Genomic DNA, 10361 nt, shown 5'->3' with positions numbered 1-10361 from the left:
TGAGCTGTGAGACCATGACTTGAGTCAAAGTCAGACCCTTAATCGACTGAGCCACCCAGGCTTCCTTAGCTTGGAATCATTAAGTGCCAAGAAATTAGTCTAGTAAAGCGGCTTATAGAAATTGAAACAATTAAAATTTCTTACAAAGCTGAAAAACACACACACATACAACTTTTTAGTTAAGGTCATTCAGCCAAGCTCGTGTTAAATGAAAATTCCATTAAATTTTCTAAAACCTTTTTGCTGGGCAAGAGGTAAAAATAAATTTAGAAACCCATGAAGAAACTTAAAAGTCACTTAGACAGGCTTCCCTGGGAAAGGCCTTCAGCAGGTCTGTTTCTGTTACTGGAAGTCGAAACATCTAATGTCCATTTACTCTTGAATCCTCTTTATTTCCCACCCAGAGCTCACAGTCTGCCTATTTCTAATTCCTCTGTGCCAGCATATCTGTTAATGTCCCAAGCGGCTTCCTTTACAGCCGTGTGATCATCTGTGTATTATTAACTAACCGCAAATTAAAGTCATTACTTGGTGCTTAATTTTATGTAACATTTCTTTGTAATGTGTACAAAAGAAATTTGTTTTTACAGGAGTTTGGTAAATAGCATGTGTCATGATTAATTAGAGAATATAACGGGTCTGTTGGTCTGAAATTAAATTCAGTGTGACAATTTTCTTTGAAAATAATTTTTTAAATGACATTTCCAGGTATGTGAGCTTTTAAGAAAAAAAGGAAACACCCTGCATCGATGGGGCTTATGCCCAAACACAGCTCTATCTGTTGGACTTTCCCTGCTAAAGGACTCATTTTTATATTTCTCAAATCTAGAGGCGCTCTAAGGAAGAACAACATTCAAATAGCTATTCTAAATCCTTTCCAGACCAAGATGGAGTATAAATGCACAAACTAATAAATAAACAAATTCTTAAATATTCAGAGGTCAGTCATCATTCAGTGCAGTTCACTCCCCTCCAGCTCTGTGTTCTTCCTTGTCCAGTTCACTCCAGCTCTTGTGTTTCTTTCTTCTTCAGACACACCAAGTATATTCCTGCCTCAGGGCCTTTGCACTTGTTTCTTCTGCCTGACATCTCTCTGCCTGGGTCTTCATGTGGCTCAAACCTGAGACAGGGACTTCTCCAACCATCCAAGCTGAGGACATGCCCCAGTCCCTATCACATCACTGTGTTTAACGTTTTCTTCACAGAAAAAGTCACTCCCTGACATTATCTGACTTATTTGTTCATTGTCTTTCCTCTGTCTCCTCCTATAAAAGGTAAGATCCTTGAGAGTGGAAAGTTGTCTACGTTACCCTCCCTGTATCTTCAACACCTAGAACAATGCCTGGCACATTAGGTCAATGCTTAATACATCTTTGTGAAATGAATGGAAGAATTTCGTTGCTCTCGCAAACCCCTAAAAACAGCCAGGCTCCTGATGGAGAAAAAGCATAATTGAAGAGGGGCACCTGGGTGGCTCAGTCAGTTAAGTGTCCAACTCTTGACCTCGGCTCAGGTCATGATCTCACTCTTTGTGAGATGAGCCCCATGTCAGGCTCTGTGCTGACAGTGGTTTGGGATTCTCTCCCTCCCTCTTTTGCTGCCCCTCCCCCACTCACGCGTGCGCGCGCGCGCGCGCACACACACACTCTCTCTCTCTCAAAATAAATAAATAAACTTAAAAAAATAAAAAGATAAAAGTTTTCTTTTAAGAAACAGAAATTCAGTATTTGTTGACTAGTCATGAGCACAATGGAAAGAAATGAATAATTAAAATGTGAACAAATTAAAAGCTGGAAAGGACAGGAATAATGGTTTGCAACTAATTGCTTAGCTTGCACAAATACCAAGTACCAACCAAGAAGTGAAACTTCTGATCAGTTGACACCTTCTATCTTTATAAACCCAACAAACAGTTTGAACTGCTCCCATTAAAAGAATTGGCCAAGCCACTGTCTTTGCTGATAATAAACTAAAAGATCTGAAGATCTTTCAGTTTTCTTATATTTAAAGCAGAATTCTGAAGGTTGAGATGATGTTTCATGGTACAAAGATATGATGAAGAATATGCCACCATAATGTAACAGAGTCCTGACCAAGGATAAAAACTAAAAGATGTAAATTTCCATGTTCAGTGTCATACTATACTTATGTGTTATACTTAAAATGCCCTGAAGTCTCTTTCCCAAGAATCATGTGTCTTTTTAAATGTTTATTTGTTATTTTGAGAGAGAGAGAGAGCTGGGGAGGGACAGATAGGGAGAGAGAATCCCAAGCAGGCTGTGCACTGTCATCACAGAGCCTGCTGTGGGCTTGATCCCACAAACTGTGAGATCATGACCTGAGCCAAAATCAAAAGTCAGCTGCTTAACCAATGGAGCCACTCAGGTGCTCCCCCAAGACTCTCGTGCCTTTTAAAGCTCTTCTGCAACTCAACATTGAAGTTTTTATCAAACTAATAATAATAATAATAGCCTAGCAGTATTAATAAGATTTTATTTCCTATTTCCCAGTTATGAGTAGGGTTTGGGAAGTGTTTATTTCTGGATTTTCTGAATGTGTTTACAGTGAACAGAACTAGGTGGCTCAGAGTGCAATGGGTTAGAATCTCTTTACGTTCTAATCCCATCTCTGCCATTTGATAACTAAACTTTGGTAAGATATTTAATTTCTCTGAGTTTCAGTTTTCTCATCTGCAAAATGGGCCTGATATAACTCATGTGGATTAAATGTAAAGCATTTGCTTCCATATAATCAAATGTGTCAATCATTTTACTTCATTACTTTTAAGTTGTAATTTACAGTTATCCCCATACTAGGTTGTAGAGTAATTCACCCAGATTCACTGTTGATTCAGTAATCGTATTGTGGTGGTATCGTTATTGGTGTTCTGAAACCATTATGTTTGCAGTGTGAGATAAAGCAAAAATGTATATATATGGGTGTCATTGGGAACCAGGACTTTCAGCTTGGGTGAGAGCAGAAGCAAATGTAAGATCAGTGAGATTAAGTAAAAATCCTGCAAATAAATCTGAGGTAGCAATTTGGATTCATTCTGTGTTTTGCATTTAAAAAATACTCATTTTCTAGTTCTGTCCACTGGAAACGTATGTAAACAATGGCCAACCCAGTAGAATGAGCACCCCTGGAACCTTAATTGTGTCTCTAAATACTATTCCCCACCAAAAGGAACCAAGCCACTTGGAAAGATGGCTGATTCCAGGCCTGAGGCAGGAAGCTCGTGAAAAGAGTCTGGAATATCTTGACATATCAGATAAATAGAAAGCTATGAAAAGCTACTGGGGTTCTATCCAGAGGGTTTGGGAATCAGCTTAAAGAGGATCCAACTGGCCAAAGATTTGAGCATCAGTATGCTGATAAATGCAATGGATTAAAACATATCAAGTATATTCAAATTTGTAAGTTTAGTATGATACAAAAAAAATTAGATTCACCTTTAGAGGATACTAGGGAACCAATTCATTGTGCTAAAAAACAAAACAAAACCAAAAACACTTGGTCTCATAGTAACCAGAGAGTCAAGGAGAATTTTCTCTTCGTAGAATGTTTTCAGCTAATAAATGAATAAGTACCAATAGAATCAGGATATCACCATTTTGTGACCTCCTAATGAATTAGTGGATCTGAGCAATGACCACCAATGGCTGCTCAGATCACCAAAAAGAGACGATCAGATATGTACCTCCTAATTGAAGTACAAAACACTGCATATGAAGTATTCTTGACAAAATAATTGAATCTGAATTTTATCAAGTCTCTAGATCTAATTGCCAATTTAGAGTTTACAATGACAGAATAACACAATAAATAGGGACACAGTCAACAAAATCCAAACTGTTGGAAACTCCAAGAGAAACAGCCAATTTCTTCAACAACAACAAAAACTGCAAGGGAAAAAAAAGAGAAGAGATGATAGGGAAATATATAAATTTTTGACATGCAAATGTATTTATTTGATCATATTTTAAAGGGCAGGAAAGAATCACATCCAGTTTTTAAAATAGTATCCCTGTAAACAGACTGAAATTCAGAGCTACTAGTTTTCTTTAGAAACTTCTAAAGATCGAACATAAGCAGCCTAGAAGCCTTTTCCTTCCCCTCCAGGCTCTTCCACACTTGGGATGAGGGGAAAGAGTTTGGTGACAGTTGATGCTAAATAAATAGCGTATGGTGGAGCTTTCCAAACTCTTTCTGTCCCCTCTCATTGGCAACAGGGTGACTTGGCTTATTCTTTAACTAAAGTCATCAAGTAAGCAAGAAAATAGAGAGCAGTTTCCATTCAGATAATTTCCAGAAGTAGGAATGGATAAACTCAGAGCTTAATTGTTCAGTCCTTTCTTTTGCCACCCAGAGTGAGGAGCTCAGATACTTGGTCCATTGAGACATCAATCTAATGCTCTCAGTTCCTTTGATTACAATGTGTTGGAAAAGCCATCTCTGGAGAGGGAAGAAAAGTTAGTTTATTACAATTATGGTGCTATACAAGGAAAATCAAAGCAGCAAACAGCAGGCAGTGTCCCTTTCCTCTTGAACTCCAATAATCAGCTTCAAACTCAACTGGGAGAGCAGATGGTGAGGTCAGAAAAATGAGGAAAACTTTATACAGATCTGTGGACCACTCCAGATCTTCTTGGATTCCCAACACCCTTAATTTTGTAATCTATCTTGATTACTTGAGGGATTGAAGCTTTCAGACTCCATTTTTTGACCAGTGCAGTAAAATGGCATACATAGATGATCCTTTTAAGGTATACTGTGTTCTTTTCTGATTGCGCCCCTCCAGGTTTAGATGCATAAATAGCCTCCCCTTTGATGGCTAATAAATGAATATTGCAGCAAGAAGCCTTTCTTGGAAGATTGGAATGATCAGTCCACCTTTAGTTGGTTCATCATTGAGAAGATAGTTGCTTCCCAAACCTACTGTCTAAACCAGTGGTGAAATGGTTTCCAATTCACTTATAATATAAAGACATGGCCCCATCACGATGATAATTCCAGGATGCCTTGTGGATGGTGGTGCACATCTCCCATTTGTGATCTAGTAACCTTCCTGGCTTGAATTTGTCCTGACCATTGTAGTAACATCCATGGTAACAGGAGCATTTCCAACCCCATGGATCATTTACCTTCATCCTTGACAGGGCTATCATCGAAGAGCCAAGAAAGAAAATTTGTAGAGTTGCAATAAGTATTAGGGTATTCTCATTCTCCATCAGACCAACAGGTTAAAAATAAGGTCAAATAGCTCTGGCATCTTTTTCACCCTGACAAAACGCTGTGTTCTGAAGCCATTTTTCTTACAAAAGAGATAGAGGGGATGGAACCATTCTGAGAGTGAGTGAAAGACTCCATGGCTTATGTTCCTCTTCTGGACATCTGTTCCCAATTCATCAACTCAGCAGAATACGATGGGGATGGGGTTCCAGATCCTGGGAGCTCCAGCTGCAAGACACAGGCCTTGGCCAGTTTGTGAAACCTTTGTGATGCTCCATGGTCAGGACTTCCTACTGGCCACATGGCTTGGAGAAGTCAGCCCACTCATCAGGGTGGAAGAGGTGTGCGGGGAATGGTGGTCCCAAGTCCACGTGGCTACAGCTGGGCTGGTAGTTGTCTGTCCTGAGGCGCTGGTACTGGGGCTGCTGCTCCCCCATCTGGTGCCACCAGTACCACTTGTTGCTCCAGGCCAGCTTCGAGAACACACCCCCAGGGTACTAACTCCCCGAACTTTGCTTCGCAGAACAAATCCAGAGTCAAGATTCAGCCAGTTCAGGGCACAGCAGCGCGGCTGCACTGAGCTCCCAGTCAGTGCCCACCCGGCCCATGACCTCCTCCCCGGAGCCCTGATACCTGTCAAAAAACTCAGAGAGACTTTTTTTTTTAAATTTTCTTTTCTTTTTTCTTTCTTTTTTAATTTAAATTTTAGTTAGTTAACATACAGTGCAACATTGGCTTCAGAAGTAGAATTCAGTGATTTGTCACTTACATGCAACACCCAGTGCTCACCATTAACAAGTGTCCTCCTTAATGCCCTTCAACTATCTAGCCCATCCCCCCACCTTCCTCCCCTCCAGAAACCTTCACTTTGTTTTCTATCATTAAGAGTCTCTTGTGGTTTGTTCCCTCTCATTTCTCCCCATCTTCCTATATGTTCATCTGTTTTGTTTCTTAAATTCCACATAAGAGTGAAGTTATAGGGTATTTGTCTTTCTGTGACCAACTTATTTCACTTAGCATAATGCACTCTAGCACCATCCACATCATTGTAAATGGCAAGATTTTGTTCTTTTTTATGGCTGAGTAATATTCCACTGTGTGTGTGTGTGTGTGTGTGTGTGTGTGTCTCACAATTTGTTTATCTCTTAATTAGTCATTGGACATTTGGGTTCTCTCCATAGTTGGGCTATTATTGACAATGTGCTATAAACATTGGGGTGCCTGTACCCCTATGAATCTCTACTTTTGCATCCTTTGGGTAAATAGTAACAGTGCAATTACTGGATTTCAGGGTGTTCTATTTTTAGTTTTTTGAGGAATCTTCATACTGTTCTCCAGAGTGGGTGTACCAGTTTGCATTCCCACCAGCAGTACAAGAGGGTAAAATAAAAAATTTTTGTAAGAGCGAGACAGAGAGTGCACACAAGTTGGGGAGGGAGGGGGAGAATTTTAAGCAGGCTGCACATGCAGCACAAAACCTTACACAGGGCTCAATCTTCTGACCAAAATCAAGAGTCAGATGCTTAAGCAACTGAGCCACCCAGGCAGCCCTCAATTAGGAGATACTTAATTCAACAATCCTAATGAATGGATCTTGTGTGGAACCTGACCCAAGCAAAACAAATGCTTTGTTATGTTGCTTTGTTTGAAGGAAAACAGGACCAGTATAGTGTTCATAGAAGGAAATCCAGAAGAACCGGGAGCCTTGAGGAAGAGAGGTTGGGAGTGAAGGCCAAGGAGGCGACCATGGGACCTCCTCTCTGCCATACCCACCTCAACCTCATTTAGATCTTGTCTCCAATTAGCCCCTCAATGAAATGTTTTGGTTTAAGTAGAATCTTAGAATAGGGATCCAGAAAAAGATCAGCTCTATTAAACCATGCCCTCCAACTCAACTAGAGATAAAACAAGAGAGAAAGGAGACATATCTCCAAATTCAATTCGATCTTCAGTTATGCTTTATAGAGAACTTATGTCATTCACAAAAGAGATGTAGCTTCCCCAGGGGAGACAGCAGGTGCACGTTTTCTCTCAAGGTTATTTAATTGCTGTCAGGAAGACATATGATTAACAAAACCAAATGCTGGAAATATGAAGTAGAGACAATTTTAAAGTTGTTTATATAGTTGATTACAGTATATCATACAATGTGTTCATATGCCATAAACCTGCCTATCACAAACTGTTTCCACACCTGTGCATCTGCACTCAACAGCCTACTGCTTCACTGTGCATACATTCCCAGCTGAGAGAATGGCCAGCACCCAGGAGAACACAGTTTTCCTTCATGGCCTCTCAGTCACCTTCTGCACACCAGCTTCACACCAGGGAAGCTGAGGCCTGAGGCCTGGTGACCGCCAACGTCCTTGACTGTGGTGAGAGGCCTCTGACCTCCACAAAATGACAGGCCTTTGGGGTTCCTCACTGTCCTTTAAGATATTGCTGTTCAAAACGAGGCCTGCTATTGTAATCTTGGTTACTGTTCAGAGATGAGACAAACACAGCATCGAGAGGAAGCATTTCAAATGTGGAGAGACATTTGGCAGGAGGAGGTTACGTCTGTTGAATCTAATAAAAAATGGGACTTGAATTTTGTGTGTATTGGTTTTATATTCCATTTTAACTTATTTTTATTGCACCTTAAAAAATATCAGGCTGTGGCAGATTGGAAATTTAAAAACAACAACAACAGCAACAACAACAACAAAACTTACCTTTCACCATACATAATCTGAGAAGCACTGCCTTAGAGTGATGGCCCCCATGCATGCTACATCCCAAAGCTTCCCTGTGACACTCTGACAGTTCCCAAGAGGCAGCCAATGGCAAAAATGTGGACCCAGAAAGACGGTCTTCTGAAGGGTCAAAGGGCCACTCATAGATGAGAAGCAAAAGTCAAATCTGCACATGGGTTAGGTCCACACCAAGGGTTGGTAGATCTCATGAAACCAGTCCAACTGACCCCTGGTCGCAGGATAACACTTAGCCTTTCCAAGAGTAAGAGTGTAGTAATGGTAGCAATAGAAGCAGCAGTGGCCAAGACTTACATAGGACTTAACCATGATGCCGCTACCGTTCTAAATACCTTACATATACCAAATGACGAGTGGTGCCTCTCTTTGGAGTGATGTATACGCATGTCGACACACATACACTGGGAAGCGTAGCGTTGCGTCTGTTTACAGTGATTCCTTACACAGCCCTGAAAATTTGCTAATGACTGACCCCTTATTTGAATATGTTAAGACATCACGACAAATATACTAGAGACACTAATCAAAGAATAGAACAATAATATCCGGTAATAACTCCAATAAATAGGAAGTTTGTGTTCAGATATTCATCATAGAGCTCAGCTGGAAAAAAATGTTAATGCAGAAATAGCATCCAATCTTGGAAAGTAGGGGGATAGTTTGAGCTATGTTTTCACTTTTTTGTTGTTGCACTTGGAAATTCTCAGGCAGGAAACAGAGATTCAAAAAATACATGTAAGAGGCAAAGACAACAACACAGCAAAACTTGCTTCCCAGCACAGAGACATTATCTAGTACCCAGTCTTTCATTTACTAGTTCTCCCCACCCATCCAGAAAGGTTATGAGACTGAGGCACAGTTCAGATATTTCTGTACTCTTTGCCCCAATGTTGAGGTTTAATAAATGTTCACATTTTATGAAGCCCGTATTTCACAAGCAGAATCTATCTGCCCTTTGAGAATGAGCCTTCTTTGCCTCTTACATCTGCCCTCTCCTGGAATCTCTGCTACATCCAGGGCTACCCCACTGCTGTGGGCAGCGAGATTCCCTGCTTGGGTTTGGAGTGGTCAGAATATGTTCATCACACACAGATTTTCAGTCCATCTTTGTAGGAAGGGATCAAGGAGTTCACCCTGGTGAAACATAAGTAGAGGAAAAATTAGCTCCTCCCTCATGTTTCCATGGCCCTTATCCCTCCTTGGGTTCTGGGCATGAGCTGAGGCTTGACTTTGTGGGGTTAATGGATGTTCCCAAACCAACAGGAACATACATGGAGATGTTTTCTCCCAACTGACTAAAATCTCTCCTTCTTCCCACCAATTTAAAACCTAGTGGGAAAATGGTAATGCTAAAGCCCAATCAATTAATATTCGTTGGAATCCCATAACATTCCAAAGCCATGATTCCTGCCCCTAATGAACCATGAATCTCAAGAGATTCTTCTCCACATTAACTCTCTGTGCCCTTCAAGATGAGGTCACGGGTGTAGGCGTCCTCCTGAAGATAGAGAAGAGAAAGAGAGAGCCTCCCAGGCAACTGGGTGAAAGACACAAGGTGAATTAGTGAAAAGACAAGAAGAGAAGGATATCTGTTACTTAGTGGGGATGTTTCCAGGACAGAAAGTCCCAATGAATTTTTTTTTGTTATTTCTTATGTCTCTGTAGTAATAAGAAGTAGGATGATTCCATATAAAGTGCCTTCAAAAACTTGTTGGGATGTCTGGCTGGGTCAGTCACTGGAATGTGCAACTCTTAATCTCAGGTCATGAGTTCAAGCCCCACACTGAGTGTAAAGATTACTTAAGATTACTTGTCATTTTTACCTTCCCAACAAGAGATGACAAGGATATTAATATCTCCATTTTAAAGATAAGGACACCAAAACTCAGGAAGAATAAGTCTTTGTTCCCACAGTCACACATATTGGAGCAGAGCCAGCACCTTAATGAAAGTTCTGCTCAGTATTCTTTTGGGTGCCTGGTTGGCTCAATCTGTAGAACATGTGACTTTTGATCTTGGGGTCATGTGTTCAAGCCCAATGTTGGGTGTGGAGCCTACTTTAAAAAATAAAATGAAATAATAAATAAACTCTTAAGCTCAGTGCTCTTTTACCATCATAGCTGCGCTTATGGTCTTTCCCTGGATTTAATATATCCAAAACTGAATTCTTTATTATTCCTATAAATGTTTCTTCTCTCAACTTCTCTATAAGTCTGGGAGTTATCTTTGATACTTCATTCTCTCTCACTTTCCCAAACCCAACCCATCACCAACTTTTGGCAATTTTACCTCCAAACCCCCCTCTTGCTACTTCTAGCTACACTGCATGGGTCAAGCACTCTGGTCACTTATTTGTTAAATGCATGTCAAAGTGGA

General features: G+C 40.5%; 1 pseudogene; it reads right to left on the bottom strand.

The window, feature by feature from the left end:
* Nucleotides 1-4708: 4708 nt before the first annotated feature.
* LOC132671016 (tissue alpha-L-fucosidase pseudogene) lies at nt 4709-8294 on the bottom strand (annotated as a pseudogene).
* Between the last annotated feature and the right edge of the window lie 2067 nt (nt 8295-10361).

Source organism: Panthera onca, chromosome C1, assembly GCF_046562875.1.
Source record: "Panthera onca isolate mPanOnc1 chromosome C1, mPanOnc1 haplotype 2, whole genome shotgun sequence".
NCBI lineage: Eukaryota > Metazoa > Chordata > Mammalia > Carnivora > Felidae > Panthera > Panthera onca.
Note: the sequence above shows the minus strand (reverse complement) of the source record. Positions and strands in the feature narration are given on the sequence as shown.